The sequence below is a fragment of the Gadus chalcogrammus genome, chromosome 6, assembly GCF_026213295.1.
Source record: "Gadus chalcogrammus isolate NIFS_2021 chromosome 6, NIFS_Gcha_1.0, whole genome shotgun sequence".
Taxonomy (NCBI): Eukaryota; Metazoa; Chordata; class Actinopteri; order Gadiformes; family Gadidae; genus Gadus; species Gadus chalcogrammus.
Genome location: NC_079417.1, coordinates 14,247,385 through 14,259,884, shown reverse-complemented (window position 1 = coordinate 14,259,884; position 12,500 = coordinate 14,247,385).

Here is a 12,500-nt window from a genome sequence, read left to right as displayed (position 1 = left end):
GCTGTATGATACAACAGCCACAATATTTCCTCTGAAATAGAAAGAAAATAGGAAGAGCAACAAAGAGTCAGAAAAAGACCCCCAAAATAGCAATGAATAAGATTGAGACACAAACCCTTGAAATTATAAATCGAGAATAAGAGGCCTGTACTGTGTTTCAATGTTTTCATGGCCTACATAGAGCCACGTCAAGACACTTCACCAGAGTTTACATTGCCAGGCATTTCTTCTTATTCTTGGGGCCTATTAGAAACAGTGACATGTTCCCCTATAAACCCCCACTGGAGGCTTCCGTTAACTCATCCAAACCTCTGCTTTCACAACACAAAACACTGTACCCTTCTTCCCCTTGTTTTTTTATTTAGAACTGGTACAAACATCCATTTGTAAAACAAAATCGTCACTTTTTTAAAATACCTACTCTTTCTCATTTATCATTCATGAAACTTTTGTAGATCTTTGTTCTCTGCAAAAGCTGCAGCCAGTCTGTCTGTGAAGGGTCTTTCTCCGCGTATAAACAATTATTTAACCCTTCAAAAGGTGTCCTAACTCCACCTAAACAGGGCTGTTCTGGGATGTCTCTCTTGAATTAAAGGATAACTAGACTTTATAAATGTTAAAATTGCATGTGCATGTAAATACTTGCAGGAAGCAAGACTGCTGTGTTCCTTCCTCCGAATGAATGGAGATAAATGGAAAGCATCAAAAGTTGACAGGTCTAATCGTAAATCTACCACGGGGGTATAATCCCTGGGAAGATTAGTTTTTGGGGAATTTGATTGACAATCACAAACTCTTTTCACAGGACAAAGTTCCTCAAACATTTCAGACAACAAATCAAAGAGTTCTCCATAACCAAATAATCCTTATTATAAGCATGAAACAACCATAGCCAACTGAATAATTAATGTAGAGATGGAGACATTGTGGACATGTGCACTGAGAAATGTATGCATTGTGTGTATGTGTGCGTGCACGCTTGTATTAATGGATGTGTTTGTGTGTGTGTTTTAGGGATACATTGTATTGATAAATTGTGTCTCATCATATTAAAGTTAGGGAAACATTGTATTGATGAGTTGTATCTCATCATATTAAAGTATACTGTAAACATGTGGCAGGTTTACTGTGTCCAAGATGAGCGAGTTATAATAATCGCACCATGCTGTGTCATTTGAAATACATTAATTTAAAATCACTAAAATATATATAAATATAGAAAGAATATATTGATATATTCAATATATGCAAACACTTTTGTTGCTAGCTATCTTTCTGGCACATGGGTACCCTCTCAACAATTTCTCTCTCTTGGCTGCCAAAATCTGTTACTGGTGGTGAATAGTTCTCAAAGCTCATTTGCCGCTTAGACTCCAAGTAACTGTACAGGAGCCCATAGAGGCCACTAGGGACCAAGTGCAACAGAGTTTCTCTGTTCAGAGGAGAGAAACAGTGAGAAAGAGAGCGAGAGAGAGCGCGAGAGAAAGATAGAGAGCGAGAGCAAGAGAGATCATGTCTAAACCAGGTGAGCTCCGGGATGTGGTGAGAGAAGCAGCCTAGGAGATTAAATGAGGATGGAAGTGGTGACAGTGAAAAAGTCTAAAGGAGCTTCGATTCAAGCGAGTTATGGATCGCCAAATGCTTCTTTTTCCCTCCTTTCCTCTGATGAAATGGTTGAATGTAAACACAGCTGTGTGTAATAGAAAAACATTTATGGCCTGCATTCTAATTATTGCTTTGACTTACTGTCAACTGCCAAGGGCTGTTGTGTATACACCGAATGGAGCTGTTAACAGCTCGGCTCAATCTGTCTTTGCCTTTCATGGAGAAGGTGCTCACAATCACAAGGCATTGGCGCAGTGGAAGGATGGTATTATTTGGGATTACATTATGGATATAGACATTGGTCTGGTGTATTTTGGTATATTGTTTATATTTCTTAGTTACACTTTTGTTATAGTCTCATTGAATTCCTAACAGACACATGAGTTGCTGTATCATGTGTAATTCTATATTATTTCATCAGTACTTTATATCCTAAAAATGCTGAAGAAATCTAACCTTTTTTACATTTGTGTCATTTTGAACGAATAAATGTGTAAATGCTTTTTAAGAAGATAAGAAAAAGTCTACATGATAAAAAATGCTACCATACTGCCAAATATTTTTTTACTTTGTTATAAATGACCTTACTTTACATTTACACTGTTACCAAAAAAGAATCCCAATTTGCTTCAGACCGTAAGTCAAACTTTCAAATCCGTTTTTAGTGATGCCACGAATCTTCAATGCCAGAGACTTCAGCAGATATGTACATCTACACTTTGGGGAATGTAAATTGAATATGCGCCCACCACAATGCTGGACTGCAGCCAGAGAGACAGTATCCGTGTCAACAGACACATAACCCCAACACATTTTCCACCGGCCCGCCAGTCAGCATTGTAAAAATATGTTTTTCCTTCAGCATCTGGATGATCTGGAATCTGGATACAAAATGCAATCACACATGATGAGTAGAACTGCTCCCCCCCCACCCCACCCCCCCAAAAAAATAATATAAACCACACATTTCCCTTGATGTGCAGATTCACTACAAACTAGAAAAAGACGGTCACGTGACAAAGATGTTGATTGAGCTACAAGCTAACTGGCATGGTGCAATGAGTTAGGAGATAAATATACAACTATAATGCTCCCACATCCCACCACTAATGAGCAACTAAGGCATCAATTGAAGAAAATCTTTATATAATAATTATCTGACAAATCTACATTGAAACAGAATACCACAATGATAAAGGATATTTTGCAGCCAGTGCTATAGCCATTTCCATTCAGTTTAACCACTTCTTCGGCTTGGTCATTTTCCATGAGCAAAGACCTGGATAAAAAGCCTCGCTTTCATCTTTCTCTCTGACAAATTCTTATAATCAGTATTAGAGCTTATGGAAAAAGTTAACCAAAGTCCCATACACACACACAGAAGCACGCACACACACACACACACGACACACATGCAACACCCATGTGCACCGTTGCGCACACAAATGCATACATGCAGCCAGACACACACAAACACGCACACACACACACACACACACACACACACACACACACACACACACACACACACACACACACACACACACACACACACACACACACACACACACACACACACACACACACACACGAGGAACACTATAAGTGAGGACAGAAGGCTGTATTTCCGAGTGGCAGAACTCTGGGGTAAGTAAACTTGACATGTGTGTGGAGCAGAGGTCTTCTCTCTGTCGTCGTTTTTAGTGTGTGGTCATTCCAGAAGAAGCCAGAAAACAGCAAAAGGCACACACACACACACACACACACACACACACACACACACACACACACACACACACACACACACACACATGGACAGAACGCACGTTGACACACACACACACACACACACACACACACACACACACACACACACACACACACACACACACACACACACACACACACACACAAACCTACAGAACTCACAGACACACACGCACATGCAAACCAAACACACACACACACGCACGCACGCACGCACGCACACACGCACACACACACACACACACACACACACACACACACACACACACACACACACACACACACACACACACACACACATTTAAATGCTTTTATTTGGATCCAAATTTGACAAAGAAGGGGAACAAGATCTAAGCATTTTTTTTAAAAAAGATTGATCATGTAACAGGTTCATCAAGCTTAAATTCCTTTACAAGACCTACATGATAAGTTAAGATATAACACCGAACACTTATGGATAAGATTTGCATGCTACCTATGGTGGCTGAAACAGAGCAAAATGTTGCTAATCTTTTGGCTTCCTTCGTAACCCCCCCAACCACAGTCCTCTAACCAAATCTTTGTGGAAATGACCTAAGCTTCCAAAGATTAAAGAAACAAGTTTGTATTGGTAACCTTGTTGGCATGTACGACTCACCAGTGGCTTTTATTTCAGTAACTTAGAGCAGTAGCAGGTGTCAGTATACAAATCGAAGCAACAGCCCACCTCAATAATGAGTATAGTTTTCAGAGTCTTGTTTGCAATTACAATGTCTGGAGTGTTTGCCATGTTTGCTTTTGTGATGCTTAAAAGTCTTACAGTCATGTCCTTGATTTATTTTTCCTAGATCTTTTGCAACAAGGTCAACCAATCGGTCATGCCCGGCCACATACAACCCTTTGTACTAATGACATCCATTCAGAATGTGTGCAACTGTTTCATTCTCCTGTTGATTTTGGTGGAATATGCAGTATGGGTTTTGTGTTGACAGGTACAATATTGATAGGTTGCATTTTGTTGGAAGACAAGATTGAGATGTCCTCTGAAATGGAATAATTAGTTATTACAGAATGAGAAACAGAATGATCTGCGTAAGGCAGTGCTGCTAACTTCCCTTGCCATTTTAGACTTGACCGGCGCTGTGCGATCCGTGTGAGTCTGCGCTGGTGAAGAGAGACTCTTATGTGTTTGATAGATGTTGGGCTGAGTTCTCGTCGTACAGGATCACTAGAGTGGAAATCTGCGGGTCCGTTATGATGTTGTCAGTCAGGGGAGCTGTCGCTCCGTCAGTGCCTTGCCAGGAAATTTGTAATCCGGTGCTGAGGCAGAGGTCGTTGAGATCGTCCATGCGTACTCAAGCGTGGTTCAATTTGAACCCGAGAAACTGGGGTTCATTCTTAGAAGCGATGGGTAACTTGCACTGTTGTAGGTGTAGAAACAATGATTTGCGTGCCAGCCCCCAAACTGTCAGATCATCATCATTGAGCATGTTCAGCAGATTACCTATCCTGGATGAGGTATAGAGTCATTCAATGTTCGGAACTCCAATACCTCCGCTTTTGCACGGCTGAAAAAGAATGTCCCTGGTTGTACGGCTATTTAGACAGAGCCATTTCCTCAGACACACAAGAGGAAATGGCTCAGACACACACACACACACACACACACACACACACACACACACACACACACACACACACACACACACACACACACACACACACACACACACACACACACACACACACACACACACACACACACACACAGATCAATGATCAAAGGTAACATGGCTGTTCATGACCTAAACATAAAAAAATATATATATGTATACACACACACATTGTCTCACATGCCTGGAATTCCCAGAATCACCCATACCAACACACGAGTCAATCAACTGTCTTCGAACTGACAATTGATCAGAGGGTGCCCTCACGCGCATTTCAAACATAGACATTCTGACTCCTCCATGACACTGTCGACCTTTGACCCAGGTGAGGGGAGGGTTCGGCTGCGTTCTGATGGTGCGGGTTCATTCTTTGTGCATGAGGTAATTTCCTTCCGGAGGTGCTCGGTTGAGGACCAGAAAGGGGTCGCGTTGGTTGACCTCCTACCTAGACACAGTGGGGGTTCCCGGCTGAGATAAATAGGGGGAGAAAGAGGGGAGGTGTTAAGGTCTTCCTATACATGTCCTCCCCAAAAGTCTAATTGTGTTCCGGGTGTACAGAGAGATACACATTTTATGTATTTTGATGGCCCAAAGAAATTCACAGAATGTTGTTTGTTTTGGAGAATGGAGACAGGAAGAGCTTTACAGGAGAAGTCAGGCTCAAACCCATCCTTGTTATATTTTACATTTGACCGTCTTTGTCCTTATTTCAAAGTGACTTATGGTTTTATCTCATGTAAATTGTAATTCAAGTGATTAAAATAATTTTACGTTTCCCATTGAGGAACTCCTTGGGAACAGCTTTTTATAACCAATCTCTTTTAAGATTTTAACAATCTCCGGCACATTCCATGTCTAGTAGCCTAATGATTTTGTCCGGGGACATTGGATTTCCACCGTGTAGTCAATGAATGTCAAACTGCATGTTGAGTTTTATGAATGAATATAGGGCTTGATCTAAAGTATCTGCTCATGGCTTTGTCTTCTTCTTCGCTCGCACCCATATCATCTGTATCTCATATCGTTTTTACGAGCGCGGTCGAGGTTCTGTTTTCAACCTCCCAGGCTTCTCCTACATCTCCCCCCTACCCCTCCCCGTCCACTGCTCGACTCCCCAAACTGAGTCCCTGCGGTTGAACAAATCAAATATGAACTCTAGCACTTAAAGCCACCTTCTGCTAAACTATGTCTCCTGCGATATCGGGGGGCTATTACAACAACTTGTCCTTCAAGTTCAAAAGTTCACACCCACATACTTTTTTCTTCCTTTGTCACATGTAATATGTAGGCCTTGTACACGTATGTAAACGCACAAACGTACACACACACACACACACGCACACACACATACACACACACACACACACACACACACACACACACACACACACACACACACACACACACACTCAGACACACAGACACACACACACACACACACACACACACACACACACACACACACACACACACACACACACACACACACACACACACACACACACACACACACACACACACACACACACACTCAGGCACATAAATACATTTAGAGCCAGGTAAAGAGCCAGCTTTGGACAACATGTGTAAGAAATGGAACAATTATTATTATAGGCGGTAGATCGGTAGACAATTAGGAGTCAACGACAGTATCCACATAAAACTGAAAAATATGTACTCATGCTTGTTTTTTACATCAGAAATCATAGCTGTAGAAAGGAAAGTCAGTCCACTCTACGTAAAGGGCATTGCCTTGCTTGTGGCCCTTACCTGGCCTTCTGGGGCGTTTAGTTAAAGAAAAGAAAAACGAAAATGACTGATACAGTGAGAAAAGGATGAAAAAGAGTATAAAACGTTGTTGTCCACCTCATCCTTGGTTGATGTTCTAGCCAGCCCAGGGCAAGAACTGCACACAAACCTCCACGTTTCTACTTGGATAACATAGACCATGAACCGGAGCCACATTTCCCCTCAAACACCGTGCACTCCATTTGACAAAAGCCAAATGTTTTTGTTTGTCATTTCTGTCCGAGAGGCTTGGGGGGGGGGGGGGAGTTGGGCGGGTCGGTGTGTGTACAGAGATCTGAGGGAGAGGAACACGATAGGTTGCAGGGGAATATGTACAGCACAGTGTTTGTAAACAAGGCAAACATAATCAGCATCCAGAGAGCCACAGCTGGATCTACTAGGGGCCGGACTGGGGCCCCTGATTGAGGGGTTCTGCGGGCCCCATTGTTTCCTGAAGATTACAGAGCAGGGGAAACATAATCAGAGCAGATCACATATCTATGTTTTCTAGGGAGTGATTGTGACCTGTTCATCTAGTCACCATAAAACGCTATATATAACTTAAGAATGATACAAACTTAGTGACGGTGCAGGGAGTATGATGACATGGTCCTGTGTAGCTAAACGGTAGGGTAACAACAGGTTAGTGGTTAACCGGGTTAGGGTTGGGAGTTTGACTCCCACTGGGGAACCATCCTTGCTCATGCTATTGTAACAGACTTTGGATCAAATCGGCCACTAAAAGGATCGTTATTAATCTAAACATTAAATAACTGACCACTTCCACCATGTCATTAATGTTCAGATATTATCATCTTCTCACCCAGTAGAGCATTGCGTGTTAGCAAGCCAATTGGGAAAGTGTTGAGTATGCGATGATAGATTACAACCCCTCAGAGCTGTTCCACCCTAGGGGGTTGGCTGGAGGGCATCAAGCCGCAAAACTCAAAGGAGATCATCAACTGTCTCTCCCAGCACCCCCGCAGTAACATGGACAGGTGAGGGGCCCCCCTGGATGTTCTGCCCTGGCTCCCTCACACCTGGTCCTGTCTCACACAGGGCCCTCAGGGCCCTCAGGCCAGTGGGGGGGCCTCAGGTCACAAGAATACCCCCTCCCCCATCTTTAGTAGTGTGGAAGGTGCAGTCGGTCTTGTTTGGTGTTCTCTAGTACATAGTTTGTGTCGCCATTTGGAAGATTGAGCCCCTCCCAGTAAGTCGGCTAGAGATTTCAGTCCAATGTAACATGCTGTTCAACTGTCTGATAACATTATTGGAATCCCCATCAATCATCATTGATATCACAGATACATCCAGGTTATTTAAGGCTACAAGCTTGTTGAAATGTTTCGCACTGTGACTTTAAGGGGGTATTTAGTAATGTAGTTGGAAACGCTTGAAGATGTGTGGAGACCAAATGGTTTCTTCAAACTAAAAACCTTTTCAATAGAGTTTCATCTGTTTTGAAACGTTTATTTAATCAGTGACAAATGGAGAAGCCGGAACGGAAGGCCTTCGTTGTATATTGCGTTGACTGGTGGAATAGTCATCTCCTGGGAATGTTATAATCCAGGAATACATACAAACTTCAACAGAGAAGTTTGACAGAACTATAATAGAAACGTGTTTTGTCGTTCAGTTTTTTGAGAGGGTACCTTTCCATTAAACCACCGCTGTGCCCCCATAAAGAGGCTGTGGAATAAAATGTCAGGGCAGTTCGTTCCAGTGTCTGACAGTTAAAACACATGAACGTCAAACAAGGCTGCTGTCTTGTATTTAGCAGGCAGCATGAAGCCTGAGCATGTGTACAGTGCAAGGTTATATCTCTGCAGAGTCTGCATGAAAAAAAAAGGTTTGTGCCTCAGAGTGGAGAGGCCCAAACTCGTCTCTGGGGAACCCTTCTTTTCTTCTTTTTATGGGAAAGGCCCTAATTCACGAAGACAAACCAGGCTATCATTATATTTAACAGATTATCATAAACATTCTTGACTGTTGGGCCTGAATGGTCAGTGTGTGTTGTGAGATGGAGACACCACCCAGATACACATAGAGGAATGCACACCAACACAACGCTGTGAGAGGTAACACAGGCGTAGACAGTTACACACACACACGTGCGAGCGCACACACACACACACACACACACACACACACACACACACACACACACACACACACACACACACACACACACACACACACACACACACACACACACACACACACACACACACAGGCACTCACAGATAATTCACAAACATGTATTAAAACCTATTCTCCCTTTCAGGTGCACCTGTTAGCATCCTAAGTGGAGGGGGGAAAGCACCTCATGCCAAAACATAGTCTTATTAAACTATACAGTCTCTTTCAAATAATGTGACGTTTTTTCATAAAAAGGCATAGCAAAAAAAGAACAGAATTTAAATAAGGTACTTGTAAATCCAAATATAATTGGAACTAAGTAGTCATATATAAAGCAGCTGATGTCGAAAGAGAATCTTGCAATTATTTGAGTGTTTACACATTAAAGTTTAAGACGATCAAACACTTTGCGGACACAAATTTCCAGTCGAAGGTGCAATTATTCCAACATAAGCAGCCAACAACAGTCAAACCACCTAACACCATGTTGACCTCCGCTGGTTCAAACCAGCGCCCAGTAGCTGGACACAGGGTATCCAGACCCTTGTGGTCTTTGGACACCCTTTCTGGGCCGATAGCGTCCGCCGCCGGAGAACAAAGACGGCCATACAGCCGCGCCAATGACCGATCCACTCTGCATCTCCCTACTGCCCCTCCCTCCCTCCCACACATGTGGCAGTGAGGCTGAGGCATGGAATATATGAGGACTGTGTGTGTATGTATGTATGTATGTATGTATGTATGTACAGTATGTGTGTGAGTGCTTGCGTGTGTTTATGCGTGCATGCGTATCTGTGTCCGTGTGTGTGCGTGTGTGTGCATGTCTGAGAGCACGAGTCTGTGTGTCTGTGTGCAAGGGTGTGCATGCGTGTGTGTTTGCGTGTGTGTTTGTATGTGTGTTTGTATGTGTGTATGTGTGTACGTGTGTGTTTGCATGTGTGTATGTGTGTGTGTGTGTGTGCACAGTGTCCACCCGACTACTGTTCTCGGTCACATCATGTTATAGTAATTGGCAACGGAAAAACACTGACTGCCGCTGAAAGAGTCCTTGAGTCTTAAACGTGTGCCACATACATGGTTATCTCAAGTTTTCCAGCATCATTTATTGAGTGTTGTTGTTAAAGCAAGCCGATTCTTTTTCAAATTAACATAAAAAGGCGATTCATGAAATACTCTGAATCAAATTTCTGTTCACCACGTTTGAGGCTGTAAGAGCTGGGGTTAGAATTGGCAGCTCGCACCTCCACAAATCAATGAATCCAACAGAAAACGATACTTAAAGATATTAAAAACATATTAAGAAAAAATATTGTTGGACCGTTATTTTTAGACTGATTGGAATCCTTCACAATGGAAATGATTTGGGAATGAAATACTTCTTCGAGGGGAACAGCTGGAAACTTGTGGTTGAGAAGTTGGAAATTGCCTAAAAGACCACGGACTGATGACACTTATGTGCGTGTGTTTGGCTACTCCACACAGTGTGTGCAGCTGTGCGTGTCGACACAGTGTGTAGAGTGACTGGGTGTGCTTGTTTGTATGTGTCTGTGCGTGCGTTTGTGAGTGTGAGTATGCATGTGCTTGTGAAAGTGTATGTGTAAATCTGCATGTGTATGTGTGCGTGCATGCATGTATGCATATATGCATGATGCGTGTGTGTGTGTGTGTGTGTGTGTGTTTGATTACGTCCCAGCCGTGTGCGGTGGCCGAGCCGAAGGTGACCGATGAAGATGACTATTTATCACAAGATTATCTATTTGTCAGACAGGACATCCAGCCTGCAGCCTGCTGCACTAGTTACACAGATGCTGCTGGTGAAGATCATTCTTTCTATCTGTCGGGGACGACATCAATTCTGTAGCCTGCGCTAGAAACACAGAGGCTGGTGAAGATGATTATTTCTATCTGTCGGACAGGACATCCTGTCCGTTGGTTGCACTAGTAACACAGAGGCTGTGAAGATGATTATTTCTATCTGTTGGACAGGAAATCCTGCCAGTAGATTGCGCTAGAAACACAGAGGCTGAGATGATGGCCTCCACACATGCGGGCTCGCAAGGAATAAATCCTGTCTAAATAAACATTTTTTTTACTCAGGAGATGCTTCACCCTGACGGATTCTCGGTGAGCGCCAAGGTTACACGCCTCAATCCCTCCAATGTTGAAAGAGGTCTTAATGTACCATATGGCAATGAAAAAATCCCTAGACAACTCCCTCCTCTTCTCTCAACGCTCGGCCAGTTAAATATACTATAATTACTCTGGATGCTGTATCTAACAAGAATTCTAAACAAGCATCTATGTACGCAATAACATCTTTATTTCAGACTCAACTTCAAATTCAAACCACACTTTTGTACATCATAACACGTGTGTTTGTGTGAATGTGTGTGTGTGTGTGCGTGTGTGTGTGTGGTTGTGTGCGTGTACAAGTGTGTGTCGATGTGTAGGCACACATGTGTGGTGCGCACGTGTGTTAGTGTGTGTTTGGGAGTGCAAGCAGGCGCGCGTGTGTACCTATGTGGATTTGTGCAGACATCTGTTCCCGCTGAGTCAGAACCGGAGGGAAACCCCAGGTCTCTTCCTAAATTATGAAGGAAAGGATAGTCGTTCGGCCAATCAGACTCTTTATTTGAACAGTTAGTGGATCTCCATATTTGGGGTGTTTGGGGCACACAGCAAACCGACCTTGGTCTATATTATATTGCGTTGCATTACCTGATTTGTTGATGTTTTACGGGGAATCTTAAGCAATTTTCAGGGGCCTGTGCCATTACATGTCTTCGGGTGTGGGGGGGTGTGTACTGTATGTGTGTGTGTTACGACATTGCGTGTGTGTGTGTGTGTGTGTGTGTGTGTGTGTGTGTGTGTGTGTGTGTGTGTGTGTGTGTGTGTGTGTGTGTGTGTGCGTGTGTGTGTGTGTATGTGTGTGTGTATGTGTGTGTGTGTGTGTGTGTGTGTGTGCGTGTATGTGTGTGTGTGTGTGTGTGTGTGTGAGTGTGTGTGTGTGTGTATGTGCATGGATATCTACAGTACACTATTGTGGATAAATGTTTACATATGACAACCCGATCCTTCTTTGTGTACTTCTATCGTGCTCTTTGGAAGGTTTCTGTTTATTTTCACATTGATATGTTTGTGTGTGCATACCAATGCATGTGGAAATATATGCCTGTTTGTGTGTGTATGTGTGTGTGTGTGTGTGTGTGTGTGTGTGTGTGTGTGTGTGTGTGTGTGTGTGTGTGTGTGTGTGTGTGTGTGTGTGTGTGTGTGTGTGTGTGTGTGTGTGTGTGTGTGTGTTTGTATGCGTGCAGATTTGTTTATTCTTGTTTGAGGATTTAAAATAGTCCACAGGAATATTGTTTGGCAAGGCTCTAGCGTAAACAGAGACCGTTGCTTCCACGGAGCAGGTCCAGTCCATACAGTCCCGTCCTGCCCACCTATACAATGCTGCTTTCAATATAACAATTACCCAGATTGCCACATTTTCTTATTTATAGTTATCTATTATTTATCTATTTACAAAACATCACTAAGCCCATTAGTTCC